A 23,121-nucleotide genomic window follows, 5' to 3' on the forward strand; every position below is an offset into this window, starting at 1 on the left:
GGTGAGAGAAAATCAATATTACTAATTTTGAGAAACATATCTCTTAAAACAACTTTACCAATTAGAAAAACAAGGTTACAAAATTTATGATTGCCTTGGGAGCAAACTAAATAGAAAACTTCCGAAAGGGAATGTTCATGACCAGTTAATGTGGAAACCCACGCAATTAAAGATTTAAATAACAAAAGTGCCACAGGGCAATCAAAATAGGCGTGTTGAAATGTTCCAATCGTAGGGCAAAAAACACAATATGGAGACAAGTCTGGAATTAAGCGGGCGAGTCGTGACGGATAAAGTAAGGCACTATGCAAAGCACGCCATTGGACAGCGTGTTCGAAACGGGTATTAAAGGGAGCGAGTCGTGCTACACTCCACGTCAAAAATGTATCAGGCTGGGGTTCATTGACCACCAGAACTGGAGTTCGTGGACGAAATGTTTTTAAAATGAGGCAGCGGTAAATATCGCGCGAAGATGATTGGCCTCGAAGCATCACCCTTACTACTCCGAGGTGAGTAGGGCATTCTGCCTCAAGGACAGGAGCGTCAGAGAGTCCGAAAACATTATCCGAAAAAGAGAGAAAAAGAGAGAAAAAGAGAGAGAAAGAGAGAGAAAGAGAGAGAAAGAGAGAGAAAGAGAGAGAAAGAGAGAGAGAAAGAGATAGAGAGAAAGAGATAGAGAGAAAGAGATAGAGAGAAAGAGAGAGAGAGAAAGATCGAGAGAAAGAGAGAGAGAGAAAGAGAGAGAGAAAGAGAGAGAGAAAGAGAGAGAGAAAGAGAGAGAGAGAAAGAGAGAGAGAGAAAGAGAGAGAAAGAGAGAGAGAAAGAGAGAGAAAGAGAGAGAGAAAGAGAGAGAAAGAGAGAGAGAAAGAGAGAGAAAGAGAGAGAAAGAGAGAGAAAGAGAAAGAGAGAGAAAGAGAGAGAAAGAGAAAGAGAGAGAAAGAGAAAGAGAAAGAGAGAGAGAAAGAGAAAGAGAAAGAGAGAGAAAGAGAAAGAGAAAGAGAGAGAGAGAGAAAGAGAAAGAGAGAGAGAGAGAGAAAGTTTTTCAAACTGGTAAGTTTTTTAATCAAAGTAATACAAAATATTTGACAGATATAACATAAAATCAAAAACAAAATATATAGGCGGGAGAAAAACAAAGGCATATGCGGTAAATAACAGTGAAACAGTTCAAAACATCAAAAAGTTGTTAAACAAAGCCAATGTAACACATTCTGCGACAATTATGTACAAAAAAAAGGAAAAGCGAAACGAAATTCGCAAAGGGCAAAAAAAAAATAAAATTAAACTAAAACAGGGAATGCTGGAAAATTAAATTACAAATTGTTTCATTATGGGACTCAAAACCAAATTGGTTCCTGTTCAAAACCCCAACGCAGATGGAATCGGACTAAATCGTCAGCGGATAAGACACGTGATCTTTCCGCCTTAAAACGGGCAGCAATCCGTTTAATAACTTGTGAAGTAGCTTTGTTAACATAATGGGTTAAAGGATAGGCTGATAGCGTGATGTTAGAGAGATCAGCATAAAATTCAGTGAGAACAACCAGGGTAAGGACAAAGGTGAAATTGCAAATGGTATGATTTCTCCCAGGGGAGGCAACCAAAGACCAAAAATGCTCGGGGGGTGGCAGTGGCCTTTCCAACGGAAGAGGCAGTCATTAATAACTTGTAAAACGGTTGTGACGTAAGGGCAAAAATAATACATATGGAGAAACGAGCCGGGTGCGGGACAGAACGGGCAAAATCTGTTGTCCATGGAAAGGACAATGTGGGAGAGACGCGTGGAATGAGGGAGGGAACCATGCAGGGCCCGCCAGCGGACACAGAGTTCCGCTCTACTATTCAATGGGGAAAGTCGACGACCATTCCACCACGTAAGAGATGGAATGAGGGCTGTATTCGGTGGAGTGACTGGCTGAGCAGAAGGGAAACGGTTTGCGACAACTAATGTATACAGCGCGGAGGTTGTGACGGAATTGTTAATCATGAGCTTTCGCTCAGAATCAGCAAAAGGGTACGTTGAGTAGAGGCTCAAACCACCCTCAGGGGTGAACTGGACTGTGGGTGAGAGACCTCTAGCTGTAAAAACGGCCGCAAAGGAGTGAATGCACGAATTGATAACTTGGCGGACACAAGCGACGAGCGCTCGAGAGGGTGGGCGACCAGTGAACAACGCACGCTGTGGGCGCCACCGGCCGCGATCATCTAAAAGGTCCCCTAGTACGCGGACACGAATGCTCGCGAGGCAACCAAACAACTCCTGTGTGAGGCGGCGACCCGTAACGTCAGTGATAAACGGGGAGGTAACTAGTGGAATCCCAAGAAAGGCATCTCTAGAGGAAAGTAACGGGGAAATCTGGGGGTGTATCTTATACCAGGAGGCAAGTGCAGATGTGTAAAAAGGTATGCGGGTGCTGGCGTGTGAGGTATCGAGTAAGCAATGTGAGAGTTGGGGCAGCTGTGGGAAAAAATTACGGAAAAGAGCCTGTGAAATCGGGTTGGGGTTCATGACCAATAAACGGTGGACCGAAACATCTCTAAAAGCGTCAATTTTGCTTTGTATATGGACGAGACCAAGCCCGCCATTCAAACCCGAGTTCCCCCTGTAACAGCACTGATCATTTCGTTTATTTTAATTAATTCTTCATTACGATTATGATCAAGGGGAAATAGCTCAGTGGTAGAGCATTCGACTGCAGATCGAGAGGTCCTTGGTTCAAACCCGAGTTCGGAGTTCCCCATGTAACAGCACGGACCATTTCTTTTATTTTAGTTTACGGCTAGGAACAAGGGGGAATAGCCCAGTGGTAGAGCATTCGACTGCAGATCGAGAGGTCCTTGGTTCAAACCCAAGTTCACCTTGTAACTGCACGGATAATTTCGTTTATTTTAGTTAATTCGACATTACGATTAAGATCAAGGGGAAATAGCTCAGTGGTAGAGCATTCGACTGCAGATCGAGAGGTCCTTGTTTCAAATCCGAGTTCCCCCTGTAACAGCACAGATCATTTCGTTTATTGTAGTTAATTCGACATTCGATTATGATCAAGGGGAATAGCTCAATGGAAGAGCATTCAACTGCAGATCGAGAGGTCCGTGGTTCAAACCCGAGTTCCCCCTGTAACAGCACGAATAACTCCGTTCATTTTAGTTAATTCGACATTACGATTATGATCAAGAGGGAATAGCCCAGTGGTAGAGCATTGGACTGCAGATAGAGAGGTCCTTGGTTCAAATAAGAGTTCCCCATGCAACAGCACAGATCATTTCGCTTATTTTAGTAAATTCGACATTAAGATTATAATCAAGGGGGAATAGCTCAGTGGTAGAGCATTCGACTGCAGATCGAGAGGTCCTTGGTTCAAACCCGAGTTCGGAGTTCCACATGTGACAGCACGGACCATTTCGTTTATTTTAGTTTACGGCTATGAACAAGGGGGAATAGCCCAGTGGTAGACTATTCGACTGCAGTTCGAAAGGTCCTTGGTTCAACCCCGATTCCCCCCTGTAACAGCACGAATCATTCCTTTTGTTTTAGTTAATTCGACTTTACTGCTATGATCAAGGGGGAATAGCTCACTGGTAGAGCATTTGACTGCAGATCGGGAGGTCCTTGGTTCAAACCCGAGTTCCCCCTGTAACAGCACTGATCATTTATTTTATTTTAATTATTTCTTCATTACGATTATGATCAAGGGGAAATAGCTCAGTGGTAGAGCATTCGACTGCAGATCGAGAGGTCCTTGGTTCAAACCCGATCTCGGAGTTCCCCATGTAACAGCACGGACCATTTCGTTTATTTTAGTTTACGGCTATGAACAAGGGGGAATAGCCCAGTTGTAGAGCATTCGACTGCAGATCGAGAGGTCCTTGGTTCAAACCCGAGTTCACCCTGTAACTGCACGGATAATTTCGTTTATTTTAGTTAATTCGACATTACGGATATGAAGAAGGGTGAATAGCTCAGCGGTAGAGCATTAGACTGCAGATCGAGAGGTCCTTGGTTCAAGCCCTAATTCCCCCAGTAACAACACTGATCATTTCGTTTATTTTAGTTAATCCGACATTGCGATTATGATCAAGGGGGAATAGCTCAGTGGTAGAGCATTCAAATGCAGATCGAGAGGTCCGTGGTTCAAACCCGAGTTCCCCCTGTAACAGCACGAATAACTCCGTTCATTTTAGTTAAATCGACATTACGTTTATGATCAAGAGGGAATAGCCCAGTGGTAGAGCATTGGACTGCAGATAGAGAGGTCCTTGGTTTAAATCCGAGTTCCCCATGCAACAGCACAGATCATTTCGCTTATTTTAGTAAATTCGACATTAAGATTATAATCAAGGGGGAATAGCTCAGTGGTAGAGCATTCGACTGCAGATCGAGAGGTCCTTGTTTCAAATCCGAGTTCCCCCTGTAACAGCACAGATCATTTCGTTTATTGTAGTTAATTCGACATTCGATTATGATCAAGGGGAATAGCTCAATGGAAGAGCATTCAACTGCAGATCGAGAGGTCCGTGGTTCAAACCCGAGTTCCCCCTGTAACAGCACGAATAACTCCGTTCATTTTAGTTAATTCGACATTACGATTATGATCAAGAGGGAATAGCCCAGTGGTAGAGCATTGGACTGCAGATAGAGAGGTCCTTGGTTCAAATAAGAGTTCCCCATGCAACAGCACAGATCATTTCGCTTATTTTAGTAAATTCGACATTAAGATTATAATCAAGGGGGAATAGCTCAGTGGTAGAGCATTCGACTGCAGATCGAGAGGTCCTTGGTTCAAACCCGAGTTCGGAGTTCCACATGTGACAGCACGGACCATTTCGTTTATTTTAGTTTACGGCTATGAACAAGGGGGAATAGCCCAGTGGTAGACTATTCGACTGCAGTTCGAAAGGTCCTTGGTTCAACCCCGATTCCCCCCTGTAACAGCACGAATCATTCCTTTTGTTTTAGTTAATTCGACTTTACTGCTATGATCAAGGGGGAATAGCTCACTGGTAGAGCATTTGACTGCAGATCGGGAGGTCCTTGGTTCAAACCCGAGTTCCCCCTGTAACAGCACTGATCATTTATTTTATTTTAATTATTTCTTCATTACGATTATGATCAAGGGGAAATAGCTCAGTGGTAGAGCATTCGACTGCAGATCGAGAGGTCCTTGGTTCAAACCCGATCTCGGAGTTCCCCATGTAACAGCACGGACCATTTCGTTTATTTTAGTTTACGGCTATGAACAAGGGGGAATAGCCCAGTTGTAGAGCATTCGACTGCAGATCGAGAGGTCCTTGGTTCAAACCCGAGTTCACCCTGTAACTGCACGGATAATTTCGTTTATTTTAGTTAATTCGACATTACGGATATGAAGAAGGGTGAATAGCTCAGCGGTAGAGCATTAGACTGCAGATCGAGAGGTCCTTGGTTCAAGCCCTAATTCCCCCAGTAACAACACTGATCATTTCGTTTATTTTAGTTAATCCGACATTGCGATTATGATCAAGGGGGAATAGCTCAGTGGTAGAGCATTCAAATGCAGATCGAGAGGTCCGTGGTTCAAACCCGAGTTCCCCCTGTAACAGCACGAATAACTCCGTTCATTTTAGTTAAATCGACATTACGTTTATGATCAAGAGGGAATAGCCCAGTGGTAGAGCATTGGACTGCAGATAGAGAGGTCCTTGGTTTAAATCCGAGTTCCCCATGCAACAGCACAGATCATTTCGCTTATTTTAGTAAATTCGACATTAAGATTATAATCAAGGGGGAATAGCTCAGTGGTAGAGCATTCGACTGCAGATCGAGACGTCCTTGTTTCAAATCCGAGTTCCCCCTGTAACAGCACAGATCATTTCGTTTATTGTAGTTAATTCGACATTCGATTATGATCAAGGGGAATAGCTCAATGGAAGAGCATTCAACTGCAGATCGAGAGGTCCGTGGTTCAAACCCGAGTTCCCCCTGTAACAGCACGAATAACTCCGTTCATTTTAGTTAATTCGACATTACGATTATGATCAAGAGGGAATAGCCCAGTGGTAGAGCATTGGACTGCAGATAGAGAGGTCCTTGGTTCAAATAAGAGTTCCCCATGCAACAGCACAGATCATTTCGCTTATTTTAGTAAATTCGACATTAAGATTATAATCAAGGGGGAATAGCTCAGTGGTAGAGCATTCGACTGCAGATCGAGAGGTCCTTGGTTCAAACCCGAGTTCGGAGTTCCACATGTGACAGCACGGACCATTTCGTTTATTTTAGTTTACGGCTATGAACAAGGGGGAATAGCCCAGTGGTAGACTATTCGACTGCAGTTCGAAAGGTCCTTGGTTCAACCCCGATTCCCCCCTGTAACAGCACGAATCATTCCTTTTGTTTTAGTTAATTCGACTTTACTGCTATGATCAAGGGGGAATAGCTCACTGGTAGAGCATTTGACTGCAGATCGGGAGGTCCTTGGTTCAAACCCGAGTTCCCCCTGTAACAGCACTGATCATTTATTTTATTTTAATTATTTCTTCATTACGATTATGATCAAGGGGAAATAGCTCAGTGGTAGAGCATTCGACTGCAGATCGAGAGGTCCTTGGTTCAAACCCGATCTCGGAGTTCCCCATGTAACAGCACGGACCATTTCGTTTATTTTAGTTTACGGCTATGAACAAGGGGGAATAGCCCAGTTGTAGAGCATTCGACTGCAGATCGAGAGGTCCTTGGTTCAAACCCGAGTTCACCCTGTAACTGCACGGATAATTTCGTTTATTTTAGTTAATTCGACATTACGGATATGAAGAAGGGTGAATAGCTCAGCGGTAGAGCATTAGACTGCAGATCGAGAGGTCCTTGGTTCAAGCCCTAATTCCCCCAGTAACAACACTGATCATTTCGTTTATTTTAGTTAATCCGACATTGCGATTATGATCAAGGGGGAATAGCTCAGTGGTAGAGCATTCAAATGCAGATCGAGAGGTCCGTGGTTCAAACCCGAGTTCCCCCTGTAACAGCACGAATAACTCCGTTCATTTTAGTTAAATCGACATTACGTTTATGATCAAGAGGGAATAGCCCAGTGGTAGAGCATTGGACTGCAGATAGAGAGGTCCTTGGTTTAAATCCGAGTTCCCCATGCAACAGCACAGATCATTTCGCTTCTTTTAGTAAATTCGACATTAAGATTATAATCAAGGGGGAATAGCTCAGTGGTAGAGCATTCGACTGCAGATCGAGAGGTCCTTGGTTCAAACCCGAGTTCGGAGTTCCACATGTGACAGCACGGACCATTTCGTTTATTTTAGTTTACGGCTATGAACAAGGGGGAATAGCCCAGTGGTAGAGTATTCGACTGCAGTTCGAAAGGTCCTTGGTTCAACCCCGATTCCCCCCTGTAACAGCACGAATCATTCCTTTTGTTTTAGTTAATTCGACTTTACGGCTATGAACAAGGGGGAATAGCTCAGTGGTAGAACATTTGACTGCAGATCGAGAGGTCCTTGGTTCAAACCCGAGTTCACCCTGTAACTGCACGGATAATTTCGTTTATTTTAGTTATTTCGACATTACGATTAAGATCAAGGGGGAATAGCTCGCTGGTAGAGCATTCGACTGCAGATCGGGAGGTCCTTGGTTCAAACCCGAGTTCCCCCTGTAACAACACTGATCATTTCGTTTATTTTAGTTAATCCGACATTGCGATTATGATCAAGGGGAAATAGCTCAGTGGTATAGCATTCAAATGCAGATCGAGAGGTCCTTGGTTCAAACCCGAGTTCCCCCTGTAACAGCACTGATCATTTCGTTTATTTTAGTTAATTCGACATTGCGATTATGATCAAGGGTGAATAGCTCAGCGGTAGAGCATTCGACTGCTGATCGAGAGGTCCTTGGTTCAAACCCTAATTCCCCCTTTAACAACACTGACCATTTCGTTTATTTTAGTTTACGGCTATGAACAAGGGGGAATAGCCCAGTGGTAAAGCATTCGACTGCAGTTCGAAAGGTCCTTGGTTCAACCCCGATTCCCCCCTGTAACAGCACGAATCATTCCTTTTGTTTTAGTTATTTCGACATATCGATTATGATCAAGAGTGAATAGCTCAGAAGTAGAGCGTTCGACTGCAGATCGAGAGGTCCTTGGTTCAAACCCGTGTTCCCCCTGTAACAGCACGGATCATTTCGTTTATTTTAGTTAATTCGACATTACGATTATGATCAAGGGGAATAGTTCAGTGGTAGAGCATTCGACTGCAGATCGAGAGGTCCTTGGTTCAAACCCGAGTTCCCCCTGTAACAGCACTGATCATTTCGTTTATTTTATTTAATTAGTCATTACGGTTATGAACAAGAGGGAAAAGCTCAGTGGTAGAGCATGCGACTTGAAATCGAGATGTCCTTGGTTCAAACCCTAATTCCCCCTGTAACAACACTGATCATTTCGTTTATTTTAGTTAATCCGACATAACGATTATGATCAAGAGTGAATAGCTCAGTAGTAGAGCATTCGACTGCAGATCGAGAGGTCCTTGGTTCAAACCCGTGTTCCCCCTGTAACAGCACGGATCATTTCGTTTATTTTAGTTAATTCGACATTACGATTATGATCAAGGGGGAATAGTTCAGTGGTAGAGCATTCGACTGCAGATCGAGAGGTCCTTGGTTCATACCCGAGTTCGGAGTTCCACATGTGACAGCACGGACCATTTCGTTTATTTTAGTTTACGGCTATGAACAAGGGGGAATAGCCCAGTGGTAAAGCATTCGACTGCAGTTCGAAAGGTCCTTGGTTCAACCCCGATTCCCCCCTGTAACAGCACGAATCATTCCTTTTGTTTTATTTATTTCGACATATCGATTATGATCAAGAGTGAATAGCTCAGAAGTAGAGTGTTCGACTCAGATCGAGAGGTCCTTGGTTCAAACCCGTGTTCCCCCTGTAACAGCACGGATCATTTCGTTTATTTTAGTTAATTCGACATTACGATTATGATCAAGGGGAATAGTTCAGTGGTAGAGCATTCGACTGCAGATCGAGAGGTCCTTGGTTCAAACCCGAGTTCCCCCTGTAACAGCACTGATCATTTCGTTTATTTTATTAAATTAGTCATTACGGTTATGAACAAGAGGGAAAAGCTCAGTGGTAGAGCATGCGACTTGAAATCGAGATGTCCTTGGTTCAAACCCTAATTCCCCCTGTAACAACACTGATCATTTCGTTTATTTTAGTTAATCCGACATAACGATTATGATCAAGAGTGAATAGCTCAGTAGTAGAGCATTCGACTGCAGATCGAGAGGTCCTTGGTTCAAACCCGTGTTCCCCCTGTAACAGCACGGATCATTTCGTTTATTTTAGTTAATTCGACATTACGATTATGATCAAGGGGGTATAGTTCAGTGGTAGAGCATTCGACTGCAGATCGAGAGGTCCTTGGTTCATACCCGAGTTCGGAGTTCCGCATGTGACAGCACGGACCATTTCGTTTATTTTAGTTTAGGGCTATGAACAAGGGGGAATAGCTCAGTAGTAGAGCGTTCGACTGCAGATCGAGAGGTCCTTGGTTCAAACCCGTGTTCCCCCTGTAACAGCACGGATCATTTCGTTTATTTTAGTTAATTCGACATTACGATTATGATCAAGGGGGAATAGCTCAGTGGTAGAGCATTCGACTGCAGTTCGAGAGGTCCTTGTTCAAACCCGAGTTCCCCCTGTAACAGCACGGATCGTTCCGTTTATTTTAATTAATTCGACATTACGATTATGATCAAGTGGAAATAGCTCAGTGGTAGAGCATTCGACTGCAGATCGAGAGGTCCTTGTTCAAACCCGAGTTCCCCCTGTAACAGCACGGATCATTCCGTTTATTTTAATTAATTCGACATTACGATTATGATCAAGGGGAAATAGCTCAGTGGTAGAGCATTCGACTGCAGTTCGAGATGTCCTTGGTTCAAACCCGAGTTCCCCCTGTAACAGCATGGATCATTTCGTTTATTTTAGTTAATCCGACATAACGATTATGATCAAGGGGAAATAGCTCAGTGGTAGAGCATTCGACTGCTGATCGAGAGGTCCTTGGTTCAAACCGGAGTTCCCCCTGTAATAGCACGGATCATTTCGTTTATTTTAGTTAATTCGACATTACGATTATGATCAAGGGGGAATAGTTCAGTGGTAGAGCATTCGACTGCAGATCGAGAGGTCCTTGGTTCATACCCGAGTTCGGAGTTCCACATGTGACAGCACGGACCATTTCGTTTATTTTAGTTTAGGGCTATGAACAAGGGGGAATAGCTCAGTAGTAGAGCGTTCGACTGCAGATCGAGAGGTCCTTGGTTCAAACCCGTGTTCCCCCTGTAACAGCACGGATCATTTCGTTTATTTTAGTTAATTCGACATTACGATTATGATCAAGGGGGAATAGCTCAGTGGTAGAGCATTCGACTGCAGTTCGAGAGGTCCTTGTTCAAACCCGAGTTCCCCCTGTAACAGCACGGATCGTTCCGTTTATTTTAATTAAGTCGACATTACGATTATGATCAAGGGGAAATAGCTCAGTGGTAGAGCATTCGACTGCAGATCGAGAGGTCCTTGTTCAAACCCGAGTTCCCCCTGTAACAGCACGGATCATTCCGTTTATTTTAATTAATTCGACATTACGATTATGATCAAGGGGAAATAGCTCAGTGGTAGAGCATTCGACTGCAGTTCGAGAGGTCCTTGTTCAAACCCGAGTTCCCCCTGTAACAGCATGGATCATTCCGTTTATTTTAATTAATTCGACATTACGATTATGATCAAGGGGAAATAGCTCAGTGGTAGAGCATTCGACTGCTGATCGAGAGGTCCTTGGTTCAAACCGGAGTTCCCCCTGTAATAGCACGGATCATTGCGTTTATTTTAGTTAAACCGACATTACGGCCTTGAAAAAGGGGGAGTAGCTCAGTGGTAGAGCATTCGACTGCAGATCGAGGGGTCCTTGGTTCAAACCCGAGTTCCCCCTGTAACAGCACGGATCATTCCGTTTATTTTAGTTAAACAGACATTACGGCCTTTAACAAGGGGGAATAGCGCAGTGGTAGAGCATTCGACTATAGATCGAGAGGTCTTTGGATCAAACCCGAGTTCCCCCTGTAACAGCACGGATCATTCCTTTTATTTTAGTTAAATCGACATTACGGTTATGAACAAGGGGGAATAGCTCAGTGGTAGAGCATTCGACTGCAGATCGAGAGGTCCTCGGTTCAAACCCGAATTCCCCCTTTAACAGCACGGATCATTCCGTATATTTTAGTTAATTCGACATCACGGCTATGAACAAGGGGGAATAGCACAGTGGTAGAGCATTGTACTATAGATCGAGAGGTCTTTGGATCAAACGCGAGTTCCCCCTGTAACAGCACGGATCATTCCTTTTGTTTTAGTTAAATCGACATTACGGCGAGGAACAAGGGGGAATAGCTCAGTGGTAGAGCATTCGACTGCAGATCGAGAGGTCCTTGGTTAAAACCCGAGTTCCCCCTGTAACAGCACGGATCATTCCGTTTATTTCAGTTAAATCGACATTACGGCTAGGAACAAGGAGGTATGGCTCGCATTTGACTGCAGATCGAGAGGTCCTTGGTTCAAAACCGAGTTCCCCCTGTAGTAGCACGAATCATTCCGTTTATTTTAATTAAATCGACATTACGGCTATGAACAAGGGGGAATAGCACAGTGGTAGAGCATTCGACTATAGATCGAGAGGTCTTTGGATCAAACCCGAGTTCCCCCTGTAACAGCACGGATCATTCCTTTTGTTTTAGTTAAATCGACATTACGGCGAGGAACAAGGGGGAATAGCTCAGTGGTAGAGCATTCGACTGCAGATCGAGAGGTCCTTGGTTAAAACCCGAGTTCCCCCTGTAACAGCACGGATCATTCCGTTTTTTTAGTTAAATCGACATTACGGTTATGAACAAGGGGGAATAGCTCAGTGGTAGAGCATTCGACTGCAGATCGACAGGTCCTTGGTTCAAACCCAAGTTCCCCCTGTAAAAGCATGGATCATTCCGTATATTTTAGTTAAATCGACATCACGGCAATGAACAAGAGGGAATAGTTCAGTGGTAGAGCATTCGACTGCAGATCGAGAGGTCCTTGGTTCAAAACCGAGTTCCCCCTGTAGTAGCACGAATCATTCCGATTATTTTAGTTAAATCGACATTACGGCTATGTTGAAGGGGGAATAGTTCAGTGGTAGAGCATACGACTGCAGACCGAGAGGTCCTTGGTTCAAAACCGAGTTCCCCCTGTAACAGCACGGATCATTCCTTTTATTTTAGTTAAATCGACATAACGATTATGAACAAGGGGGAATAGCTCAGTGGTAGAGCATTCGACTGCAGATAGAGAGGTCCTTGGTTCAAACCCGAGTTCCCCCTGTTGTAGCACGAATCATTCCGTTTATTTTAGTTAAATCGACATTACGGCTATGAACAAGGGGGAATAGCACAGTGGTCGAGCATTCTACTATAGATCGAGAGGTCTTTGGATCAAACCCGAGTTCCCCCTGTAACAGCACGGATCATTCCGTTTATTTTAGTTAAATCGACATTACGGCGAGGAACAAAGAGGAATAGCTCAGTGGTAGAGCATTCGACTGCAGATCGAGAGGTCCTTGGTTCAAACCCGTGTTCCCCCTGTAAAAGCACGGATCATTTCGTTTATTTTAGTTAATTCGACATTACGATTATGATCAAGGGGAAATAGCTCAGTGGTAGAGCATTCGACTGCAGATCGAGAGGTCCTTGGTTCAAACCCGAGTTCGGAGTTCCCCATGTAACAGCACGGACCATTTCGTTTATTTTAGTTTACGGCCATGAACAAGGGGGAATAGCCCAGTGGTAAAGCATTCGACTGCAGTTCGAAAGGTCCTTGGTTCAACCCCGATTCCCCCCTGTAACAGCACGAATCATTCCTTTTGTTTTAGTTATTTCGACATAACTATTATGATCAAGGGTGAATAGCTCAGTAGTGGAGCGTTCGACTGCAGATCGAGAGGTCCTTGGTTCAAACCCGTGTTACCCCTGTAACAGCACGGATCATTTCGTTTATTTTAGTTAATTCGACATTACGATTATGATCAAGGGGAATAGTTCAGTGGTAGAGCATTCGACTGCAGATCGAGAGGTCCTTGGTTCAAACCCGAGTTCCCCCTGTAACAGCACTGATCATTTCGTTTATTTTAGTTAATTCGACATTGCGATTATGATCAAGGGTGAATAGCTCAGCGGTAGAGCATTCGACTGCAGATCGAGAGGTCCTTGGTTCAAACCCTAATTCCCCCTGTAACAACACTGATCATTTCGTTTATTTTAGTTAATCCGACATAACGATTATGATCAAGAGTGAATAGCTCAGTAGTAGAGCATTCGACTGCAGATCGAGAGGTCCTTGGTTCAAACCCGTGTTCCCCCTGTAACAGCACGGATCATTTCGTTTATTTTAGTTAATTCGACATTACGATTATGATCAAGGGGAAATAGCTCAGTGGTAGAGCATTCGACTGCAGATCGAGAGGTCCTTGGTTCAAACCCGAGTTCGGAGTTCCCCATGTAACAGCACGGACCATTTCGTTTATTTTAGTTTACGGCTATGAACAAGGGGGAATAGCCCAGTGGTAAAGCATTCGACTGCAGTTCGAAAGGTCCTTGGTTCAACCCCGATTCCGCCCTGTAACAGCACGAATCATTCCTTTTGTTTTAGTTATTTCGACATAACGATTATGATCAAGAGTGAATAGCTCAGTAGTAGAGCGTTCGACTGCAGATCGAGAGGTCCTTGGTTCAAACCCGTGTTCCCCCTGTAACAGCACGGATCATTTCGTTTATTTTAGTTAATTCGACATTACGATTATGATCAAGGGGAATAGTTCAGTGGTAGAGCATTCGACTGCAGATCGAGAGGTCCTTGGTTCAAACCCGAGTTCCCCCTGTAACAGCACTGATCATTTCGTTTATTTTAGTTAAATCGACATTACGGTTATGAACAAGGGGGAATAGCTCAGTGGTAGAGCATTCGACTGCAGATCGAGAGGTCCTTGGTTCAAACCCGAATTCCCCCTTTAACAGCACGGATCATTCCGTATATTTTAGTTAATTCGACATCACGGCTATGAACAAGGGGGAATAGCACAGTGGTAGAGCATTGTACTATAGATCGAGAGGTCTTTGGATCAAACGCGAGTTCCCCCTGTAACAGCACGGATCATTCCTTTTGTTTTAGTTAAATCGACATTACGGCGAGGAACAAGGGGGAATAGCTCAGTGGTAGAGCATTCGACTGCAGATCGAGAGGTCCTTGGTTAAAACCCGAGTTCCCCCTGTAACAGCACGGATCATTCCGTTTATTTTAGTTAAATCGACATTACGGCTAGGAACAAGGAGGTATGGCTCGCATTTGACTGCAGATCGAGAGGTCCTTGGTTCAAAACCGAGTTCCCCCTGTAGTAGCACGAATCATTCCGTTTATTTTAGTTAAATCGACATTACGGCTATGTTGAAGGGGGAATAGTTCAGTGGTAGAGCATTCGACTGCAGACCGAGAGGTCCTTGGTTCAAAACCGAGTTCCCCCTGTAACAGCACGGATCATTCCTTTTATTTTAGTTAAATCGACATTACGATTATGAACAAGGGGGAATAGCTCAGTGGTAGGGCATTCGACTGCAGATAGAGAGGTCCTTGGTTCAAACCCGAGTTCCCCCTGTTGTAGCACGAATCATTCCGTTTATTTTAGTTAAATCGACATTACGGCTATGAACAAGGGGGAATAGCACAGTGGTAGAGCATTCTACTATAGATCGAGAGGTCTTTGGATCAAACCCGAGTTCCCCCTGTAACAGCACGGATCATTCCGTTTATTTTAGTTAAATCGACATTACGGCGAGGAACAAAGAGGAATAGCTCAGTGGTAGAGCATTCGACTGCAGATCGAGAGGTACTTGGTTCAAACCCGTGTTCCCCCTGTAAAAGCACGGATCATTTCGTTTATTTTAGTTAATTCGACATTACGATTATGATCAAGGGGAAATAGCTCAGTGGTAGAGCATTCGACTGCAGATCGAGAGGTCCTTGGTTCAAACCCGAGTTCGGAGTTCCCCATGTAACAGCACGGACCATTTCGTTTATTTTAGTTTACGGCTATGAACAAAGGGGAATAGCACAGTGGTAGAGCATTCGACTGCAGATCGAGAGGTCCTTGGTTCAGAACCAAGTTCCCCCTGTAAAAGCATGGATCATTCCGTATATTTTAGTTAAATCGACATCACGGCTATGAACAAGAGGGAATAGTTCAGTGGTAGAGCATTGGACTGCAGATCGAGAGGTCCTTGGTTCAAACCAGAGTTCCCCCTGTAACAGCACGGATCATTCCGTTTATTTTAGTTAAATCGACTTAACGGATCTGAAAAAGGGGGAATAGCTCAGTGGTAGAGCATTCTACTGCATATCGAGAGGTCCTTGGTTCTAACCCAAGTTCTCCCTGTAAAAGCACGGATCATTCCGTATATTTTAGTTAAATCGACATTACGGCTATGAAAGAGGGGGAATAGCCCAGTGGTAGAGCATTCGACTGCAGATCGAGAGGTCCTTGGTTCAAAACCGAGTTCCCCCTGTAGTAGCACGAATCATTCCGTTTATTTTAGTTAAATCGGCATTACGGCTATGAAGAAGGGGGAATAGCACAGTGGTAGAGCATTCGACTATAGATCGAGAGGTCTTTGGATCAAACCAGAGTTCCCCCTGTAACAGCACGGATCATTCCTTTTGTATTAGTTAAATCGACATTACGGCGAGGAACAAAGGGGAATAGCTCAGTGGTAGAGCATTCGACTGCAGATCGAGAGGTCCTTGGTTAAAACCCGAGTTCCCCCTGTAACAGCACTGATCATTCCTTTTATTTTAGTTAAACCGACATTACAACCTTGAACAAGGGGGAATAGCTCAGTGGTAGAGCATTCGACTGCAGATCGAGAGGTCCTTGGTTCAAACCCGAGTTCCCCCCTGTAGTAGCACGAATCATTCCGTTTATTTTAGTTAAATCGGCATTACGGCTATGAACAAGGGGGAATAGCACAGTGGTAGAGCATTCGACTATAGATCGAGAGGTCTTTGGATCATACCAGAGTTCCCCCTGTAACAGCACGGATCATTCCTTTTGTATTAGTTAAATCGACATTACGGCGAGGAACAAAGGGGAATAGCTCAGTGGTAGAGCATTCGACTGCAGATCGAGAGGTCCTTGGTTCAAACCCGAGTTCCCCCTGTAGTAGCACGAATCATTCCGTTTATTTTAGTTAAATCGACATTACGCCTATGAACAAGGGGGAATAGCACAGTGGTAGAGCATTCTACTATAGATCGAGAGGTCTTTGGATCAAACCCGAGTTCCCCCTGTAACAGCACGGATCATTCCTTTTGTTTTAGTTAAATCGACATTACGGCGAGGAACAAGTGGGAATAGCTCAGTGGTAGAGCATTCGACTGCAGATCGAGAGGTCCTTGGTTAAAACCCGAGTTCCCCCTGTAACAGCACGGATCATTGCGTTTATTTTAGTTAAATCGACATTACTGCTCTGAACAAGGGGGAATAGCTCAGTGGTAGAGCATTCGACTGCAGATCGAGAGGTCCTTGGTTCAAACCCAAGTTCCGCCTGTAAAAGCATGGATCATTCCGTATATTTTGGTTAAATCGACATCACGGCTATGAACAAGAGGGAATAGTTGAGTGGTAGAGCATTGAACTGCAGATCGAGAGGTCCTTGGTTCAAACCAGAGTTCCCCCTGTAACAGCACGGATCATTCCGTTTATTTTAGTTAAATCGACATAACGGATCTGAAAAAGGGGGAATAGCTCAGTGGTAGAGCATTCTACTGCACATCGAGAGGTCCGTGGTTCAAACCAGAGTTCCGCCTGTAACAGCACGGATCATTCCGTTTATTTTAGTTAAATCGAAATTACGGCTAGGAACAAGGAGGTATAGCTCGCATTCGACTGCAGATCGAGAGGTCCTTGGTTCAAACCCGAGTTCCTCCTGTAACAGCACGGATCATACCGTTTATTTTAGTTAAATCGACATTACGGCCATGAAGAAGGGGGAATAGCACCGTGGTAGAGCATTCGACTATAGATCGAGAGGTCTTTGGATCAAACGCGAGTTCCCCCTGTAACAGCACGGATCATTCCTTTTGTTTTCGTTAAATCGACATTACGGCGAGGAACAAAGGGGAATAGCTCAGTGGTAGAGCATTCGACTGCAGATCGAGAGGTCCTTGGTTAAAACCCGAGTTCCCCCTGTAACAGCACTGATCATTCCTTTTATTTTAGTTAAACCGACATTACGACCTTGAACAAGGGGGAATAGCTCAGTGGTAGAGCATTCGACTGCAGATCGAGAGGTCCTTGGTTCAAACCCGAGTTCCCCCTGTAGTAGCACGAATCATTCCGTTTATTTTAGTTAAATCGACATTACGGCTATGAACAAAGGGGAATAGCACAGTGGTAGAGCATTCGACTGCAGATCGAGAGGTCCTTGGTTCAGACCCAAGTTCCCCCTGTAAAAGCATGGATCATTCCGTATATTTTAGTTAAATCGACATCACGGCTATGAACAAGAGGGAATAGTTCAGTGGTAGAGCATTGGACTGCAGATCGAGAGGTCCTTGGTTCAAACCAGAGTTCCCCCTGTAACAGCACGGATCATTCCGTTTATTTTAGTTAAATCGACATAACGGATCTGAAAAAGGGGGAATAGCTCAGTGGTAGAGCATTCTACTGCAGATCGAGAGGTCCTTGGTTCTAACCCAAGTTCTCCCTGTAAAAGCACGGATCATTCCGTATATTTTAGTTAAATCGACATTACGGCTATGAACAAGGGGGAATAGCCCAGTGGTAGAGCATTCGACTGCAGATCGAGAGGTACTTGGTTCAAAACCGAGTTACCCCTGTAGTAGCACGAATCATTCCGTTTATTTTAGTTAAATCGGCATTACGGCTATGAAGAAGGGGGAATAGCACAGTGGTAGAGCATTCGACTATAGATCGAGAGGTCTTTGGATCAAACCAGAGTTCCCCCTGTAACAGCACGGATCATTCCTTTTGTATTAGTTAAATCGACATTACGGCGAGGAACAAAGGGGAATAGCTCAGTGGTAGAGCATTCGACTGCAGATCGAGAGGTCCTTGGTTAAAACCCGAGTTCCCCCTGTAACAGCACTGATCATTCCTTTTATTTTAGTTAAATTGACATTACAACCTTGAACAAGGGGGAATAGCTCAGTGGTAGAGCATTCGACTGCAGATCGAGAGGTCCTTGGTTCAAACCCGAGTTCCCCCTGTAGTAGCACGAATCATTCCGTTTATTTTAGTTAAATCGGCATTACGGCTATGAACAAGGGGGAATAGCACAGTGGTAGAGCATTCGACTATAGATCGAGAGGTCTTTGGATCATACCAGAGTTCCCCACTAACAGCACGGATCATTCCTTTTGTATTAGTTAAATCGACATTACGGCGAGGAACAAAGGGGAATAGCTCAGTGGTAGAGCATTCGACTGCAGATCGAGAGGTCCTTGGTTAAAACCCGAGTTCCCCCTGTAACAGCACTGATCATTCCTTTTATTTTAGTTAAACCGACATTACAACCTTGAACAAGGGGGAATAGCTCGGTGGTAGAGCATTCGACTGCAGATCGAGAGGTCCTTGGTTCAAACCCGCGTTCCCCCTGTAGTAGCACGAATCATTCCGTTTATTTTAGTTAAATCGACATTACGCCTATGAACAAGGGGGAATAGCACAGTGGTAGAGCATTCTACTATAGATCGAGAGGTCTTTGGATCAAACCCGAGTTCCCCCTGTAACAGCACGGATCATTCCTTTTTTTTTAGTTAAATCGACATTACGGCGAGGAACAAGGGGGAATAGCTCAGTGGTAGAGCGTTCGACTGCAGATCGAGAGGTCCTTGGTTAAAACCCAAGTTCCCCCTGTAAAAGCACGGATCATTTCGTTTATTTTAGTTAATTCGACATTACGATTATGATCAAGGGGAAATAGCTCAGTGGTAGAGCATTCGACTGCAGATCGAGAGGTCCTTGGTTCAAACCCGAGTTCGGAGTTCCCCATGTAACAGCACGGACCATTTCGTTTATTTTAGTTTACGGCCATGAACAAGGGGGAATAGCCCAGTGGTAAAGCATTCGACTGCAGTTTGAAAGGTCCTTGGTTCAACCCCGATTCCCCCCTGTAACAGCACGAATCATTCCTTTTGTTTTAGTTATTTCGACATAACTATTATGATCAAGGGTGAATAGCTCAGTAGTGGAGCGTTCGACTGCAGATCGAGAGGTCCTTGGTTCAAACCCGTGTTACCCCTGTAACAGCACGGATCATTTCGTTTATTTTAGTTAATTCGACATTACGATTATGATCAAGGGGAATAGTTCAGTGGTAGAGCATTCGACTGCAGATCGAGAGGTCCTTGGTTAAAACCCGAGTTCCCCCTGTAACAGCACTGATCATTCCTTTTATTTTAGTTAAATTGACATTACAACCTTGAACAAGGGGGAATAGCTCAGTGGTAGAGCATTCGACTGCAGATCGAGAGGTCCTTGGTTCAAACCCGAGTTCCCCCTGTAGTAGCACGAATCATTCCGTTTATTTTAGTTAAATCGGCATTACGGCTATGAACAAGGGGGAATAGCACAGTGGTAGAGCATTCGACTATAGATCGAGAGGTCTTTGGATCATACCAGAGTTCCCCCTGTAACAGCACGGATCATTCCTTTTGTATTAGTTAAATCGACATTACGGCGAGGAACAAAGGGGAATAGCTCAGTGGTAGAGCATTCGACTGCAGATCGAGAGGTCCTTGGTTAAAACCCGAGTTCCCCCTGTAACAGCACTGATCATTCCTTTTATTTTAGTTAAACCGACATTACAACCTTGAACAAGGGGGAATAGCTCAGTGGTAGAGCATTCGACTGCAGATCGAGAGGTCCTTGGTTCAAACCCGCGTTCCCCCTGTAGTAGCACGAATGATTCCGTTTATTTTAGTTAAATCGACATTACGCCTATGAACAAGGGGGAATAGCACAGTGGTAGAGCATTCTACTATAGATCGAGAGGTCTTTGGATCAAACCCGAGTTCCCCCTGTAACAGCACGGATCATTCCTTTTTTTTTAGTTAAATCGACATTACGGCGAGGAACAAGGGGGAATAGCTCAGTGGTAGAGCGTTCGACTGCAGATCGAGAGGTCCTTGGTTAAAACCCAAGTTCCCCCTGTAAAAGCACGGATCATTTCGTTTATTTTAGTTAATTCGACATTACGATTATGATCAAGGGGAAATAGCTCAGTGGTAGAGCATTCGACTGCAGATCGAGAGGTCCTTGGTTCAAACCCGAGTTCGGAGTTCCCCATGTAACAGCACGGACCATTTCGTTTATTTTAGTTTACGGCCATGAACAAGGGGGAATAGCCCAGTGGTAAAGCATTCGACTGCAGTTTGAAAGGTCCTTGGTTCAACCCCGATTCCCCCCTGTAACAGCACGAATCATTCCTTTTGTTTTAGTTATTTCGACATAACTATTATGATCAAGGGTGAATAGCTCAGTAGTGGAGCGTTCGACTGCAGATCGAGAGGTCCTTGGTTCAAACCCGTGTTACCCCTGTAACAGCACGGATCATTTCGTTTATTTTAGTTAATTCGACATTACGATTATGATCAAGGGGAATAGTTCAGTGGTAGAGCATTCGACTGCAGATCGAGAGGTCCTTGGTTCAAACCCGAGTTCCCCCTGTAACAGCACTGATCATTTCGTTTATTTTAGTTAATTCGACATTGCGATTATGATCAAGGGTGAATAGCTCAGCGGTAGAGCATTCGACTGCAGATCGAGAGGTCCTTGGTTCAAACCCTAATTCCCCCTGTAACAACACTGATCATTTCGTTTATTTTAGTTAATCCGACATAACGATTATGATCAAGAGTGAATAGCTCAGTAGTAGAGCATTCGACTGCAGATCGAGAGGTCCTTGGTTCAAACCCGTGTTCCCCCTGTAACAGCACGGATCATTTCGTTTATTTTAGTTAATTCGACATTACGATTATGATCAAGGGGAAATAGCTCAGTGGTAGAGCATTCGACTGCAGATCGAGAGGTCCTTGGTTCAAACCCGAGTTCGGAGTTCCCCATGTAACAGCACGGACCATTTCGTTTATTTTAGTTTACGGCTATGAACAAGGGGGAATAGCCCAGTGGTAAAGCATTCGACTGCAGTTCGAAAGGTCCTTGGTTCAACCCCGATTCCGCCCTGTAACAGCACGAATCATTCCTTTTGTTTTAGTTATTTCGACATAACGATTATGATCAGGAGTGAATAGCTCAGTAGTAGAGCGTTCGACTGCAGATCGAGAGGTCCTTGGTTCAAACCCGTGTTCCCCCTGTAACAGCACGGATCATTTCGTTTATTTTAGTTAATTCGACATTACGATTATGATCAAGGGGAATAGTTCAGTGGTAGAGCATTCGACTGCAGATCGAGAGGTCCTTGGTTCAAACCCGAGTTCCCCCTGTAACAGCACTGATCATTTCGTTTATTTTAGTTAAATCGACATTACGGTTAAGAACAAGGGGGAATAGCTCAGTGGTAGAGCATTCGACTGCAGATCGAGAGGTCCTTGGTTCAAACCCGAATTCCCCCTTTAACAGCACGGATCATTCCGTATATTTTAGTTAATTCGACATCACGGCTATGAACAAGGGGGAATAGCTCAGTGGTAGAGCATTCGACTGCAGATCGAGAGGTCCTTGGTTAAAACCCGAGTTCCCCCTGTAACAGCACTGATCATTCCTTTTATTTTAGTTAAACCGACATTACGACCTTGAACAAGGGGGAATAGCTCAGTGGTAGAGCATTCGACTGCAGATCGAGAGGTCCTTGGTTCAAACCCGAGTTCCCCCTGTAGTAGCACGAATCATTCCGTTTATTTTAGTTAAATCGACATTACGGCTATGAACAAAGGGGAATAGCACAGTGGTAGAGCATTCGACTGCAGATCGAGAGGTCCTTGGTTCAGACCCAAGTTCCCCCTGTAAAAGCATGGATCATTCCGTATATTTTAGTTAAATCGACATCACGGCTATGAACAAGAGGGAATAGTTCAGTGGTAGAGCATTGGACTGCAGATCGAGAGGTCCTTGGTTCAAACCAGAGTTCCCCCTGTAACAGCACGGATCATTCCGTTTATTTTAGTTAAATCGACATAACGGATCTGAAAAAGGGGGAATAGCTCAGTGGTAGAGCATTCTACTGCAGATCGAGAGGTCCTTGGTTCTAACCCAAGTTCTCCCTGTAAAAGCACGGATCATTCCGTATATTTTAGTTAAATCGACATTACGGCTATGAACAAGGGGGAATAGCCCAGTGGTAGAGCATTCGACTGCAGATCGAGAGGTACTTGGTTCAAAACCGAGTTACCCCTGTAGTAGCACGAATCATTCCGTTTATTTTAGTTAAATCGGCATTACGGCTATGAAGAAGGGGGAATAGCACAGTGGTAGAGCATTCGACTATAGATCGAGAGGTCTTTGGATCAAACCAGAGTTCCCCCTGTAACAGCACGGATCATTCCTTTTGTATTAGTTAAATCGACATTACGGCGAGGAACAAAGGGGAATAGCTCAGTGGTAGAGCATTCGACTGCAGATCGAGAGGTCCTTGGTTAAAACCCGAGTTCCCCCTGTAACAGCACTGATCATTCCTTTTATTTTAGTTAAATTGACATTACAACCTTGAACAAGGGGGAATAGCTCAGTGGTAGAGCATTCGACTGCAGATCGAGAGGTCCTTGGTTCAAACCCGAGTTCCCCCTGTAGTAGCACGAATCATTCCGTTTATTTTAGTTAAATCGGCATTACGGCTATGAACAAGGGGGAATAGCACAGTGGTAGAGCATTCGACTATAGATCGAGAGGTCTTTGGATCATACCAGAGTTCCCCCTGTAACAGCACGGATCATTCCTTTTGTATTAGTTAAATCGACATTACGGCGAGGAACAAAGGGGAATAGCTCAGTGGTAGAGCAT

The 23,121-nt window shown here is 44.4% G+C and overlaps 20 non-coding genes across 20 annotated transcripts; all 20 read left to right on the forward strand.

Moving 5' to 3' along the window:
* Positions 1–7,833: 7,833 nt before the first annotated feature.
* TRNAS-GCU (transfer RNA serine (anticodon GCU)) lies at positions 7,834–7,905 on the forward strand. Its single transcript has one exon. It is a non-coding gene; the product is annotated as a tRNA-Ser (tRNA).
* Positions 7,906–10,022: 2,117 nt separating this feature from the next.
* TRNAS-GCU (transfer RNA serine (anticodon GCU)) lies at positions 10,023–10,094 on the forward strand. Its single transcript has one exon. It is a non-coding gene; the product is annotated as a tRNA-Ser (tRNA).
* Positions 10,095–10,796: 702 nt separating this feature from the next.
* Positions 10,797–10,868, forward strand: TRNAS-GCU (transfer RNA serine (anticodon GCU)). Its single transcript has one exon. It is a non-coding gene; the product is annotated as a tRNA-Ser (tRNA).
* Positions 10,869–10,926: 58 nt separating this feature from the next.
* TRNAC-GCA (transfer RNA cysteine (anticodon GCA)) lies at positions 10,927–10,998 on the forward strand. The gene has a single exon. It is a non-coding gene; the product is annotated as a tRNA-Cys (tRNA).
* A 58-nt stretch (positions 10,999–11,056) lies between these two features.
* TRNAY-AUA (transfer RNA tyrosine (anticodon AUA)) lies at positions 11,057–11,128 on the forward strand. Its single transcript has one exon. It is a non-coding gene; the product is annotated as a tRNA-Tyr (tRNA).
* Positions 11,129–11,446: 318 nt separating this feature from the next.
* Positions 11,447–11,518, forward strand: TRNAC-GCA (transfer RNA cysteine (anticodon GCA)). The gene has a single exon. It is a non-coding gene; the product is annotated as a tRNA-Cys (tRNA).
* A 179-nt stretch (positions 11,519–11,697) lies between these two features.
* TRNAY-AUA (transfer RNA tyrosine (anticodon AUA)) lies at positions 11,698–11,769 on the forward strand. Its single transcript has one exon. It is a non-coding gene; the product is annotated as a tRNA-Tyr (tRNA).
* Positions 11,770–11,827: 58 nt separating this feature from the next.
* Positions 11,828–11,899, forward strand: TRNAC-GCA (transfer RNA cysteine (anticodon GCA)). The gene has a single exon. It is a non-coding gene; the product is annotated as a tRNA-Cys (tRNA).
* Positions 11,900–14,288: 2,389 nt separating this feature from the next.
* Positions 14,289–14,360, forward strand: TRNAC-GCA (transfer RNA cysteine (anticodon GCA)). The gene has a single exon. It is a non-coding gene; the product is annotated as a tRNA-Cys (tRNA).
* A 1,606-nt stretch (positions 14,361–15,966) lies between these two features.
* TRNAC-GCA (transfer RNA cysteine (anticodon GCA)) lies at positions 15,967–16,038 on the forward strand. Its single transcript has one exon. It is a non-coding gene; the product is annotated as a tRNA-Cys (tRNA).
* A 189-nt stretch (positions 16,039–16,227) lies between these two features.
* TRNAC-GCA (transfer RNA cysteine (anticodon GCA)) lies at positions 16,228–16,299 on the forward strand. Its single transcript has one exon. It is a non-coding gene; the product is annotated as a tRNA-Cys (tRNA).
* Positions 16,300–16,617: 318 nt separating this feature from the next.
* On the forward strand, positions 16,618–16,689 carry TRNAC-GCA (transfer RNA cysteine (anticodon GCA)). Its single transcript has one exon. It is a non-coding gene; the product is annotated as a tRNA-Cys (tRNA).
* Positions 16,690–17,388: 699 nt separating this feature from the next.
* TRNAC-GCA (transfer RNA cysteine (anticodon GCA)) lies at positions 17,389–17,460 on the forward strand. Its single transcript has one exon. It is a non-coding gene; the product is annotated as a tRNA-Cys (tRNA).
* An 838-nt stretch (positions 17,461–18,298) lies between these two features.
* Positions 18,299–18,370, forward strand: TRNAC-GCA (transfer RNA cysteine (anticodon GCA)). Its single transcript has one exon. It is a non-coding gene; the product is annotated as a tRNA-Cys (tRNA).
* Positions 18,371–18,947: 577 nt separating this feature from the next.
* Positions 18,948–19,019, forward strand: TRNAC-GCA (transfer RNA cysteine (anticodon GCA)). Its single transcript has one exon. It is a non-coding gene; the product is annotated as a tRNA-Cys (tRNA).
* Positions 19,020–19,593: 574 nt separating this feature from the next.
* On the forward strand, positions 19,594–19,665 carry TRNAC-GCA (transfer RNA cysteine (anticodon GCA)). The gene has a single exon. It is a non-coding gene; the product is annotated as a tRNA-Cys (tRNA).
* A 578-nt stretch (positions 19,666–20,243) lies between these two features.
* On the forward strand, positions 20,244–20,315 carry TRNAC-GCA (transfer RNA cysteine (anticodon GCA)). Its single transcript has one exon. It is a non-coding gene; the product is annotated as a tRNA-Cys (tRNA).
* Positions 20,316–21,795: 1,480 nt separating this feature from the next.
* TRNAC-GCA (transfer RNA cysteine (anticodon GCA)) lies at positions 21,796–21,867 on the forward strand. Its single transcript has one exon. It is a non-coding gene; the product is annotated as a tRNA-Cys (tRNA).
* A 58-nt stretch (positions 21,868–21,925) lies between these two features.
* TRNAC-GCA (transfer RNA cysteine (anticodon GCA)) lies at positions 21,926–21,997 on the forward strand. Its single transcript has one exon. It is a non-coding gene; the product is annotated as a tRNA-Cys (tRNA).
* Positions 21,998–22,835: 838 nt separating this feature from the next.
* TRNAC-GCA (transfer RNA cysteine (anticodon GCA)) lies at positions 22,836–22,907 on the forward strand. Its single transcript has one exon. It is a non-coding gene; the product is annotated as a tRNA-Cys (tRNA).
* Positions 22,908–23,121: the final 214 nt, after the last annotated feature.

This window comes from Phalangium opilio, unplaced genomic scaffold, assembly GCF_054372755.1.
Source record: "Phalangium opilio isolate 3A_F unplaced genomic scaffold, DU_Popi_V2 ptg000026l_1, whole genome shotgun sequence".
Taxonomy (NCBI): Eukaryota; Metazoa; Arthropoda; class Arachnida; order Opiliones; family Phalangiidae; genus Phalangium; species Phalangium opilio.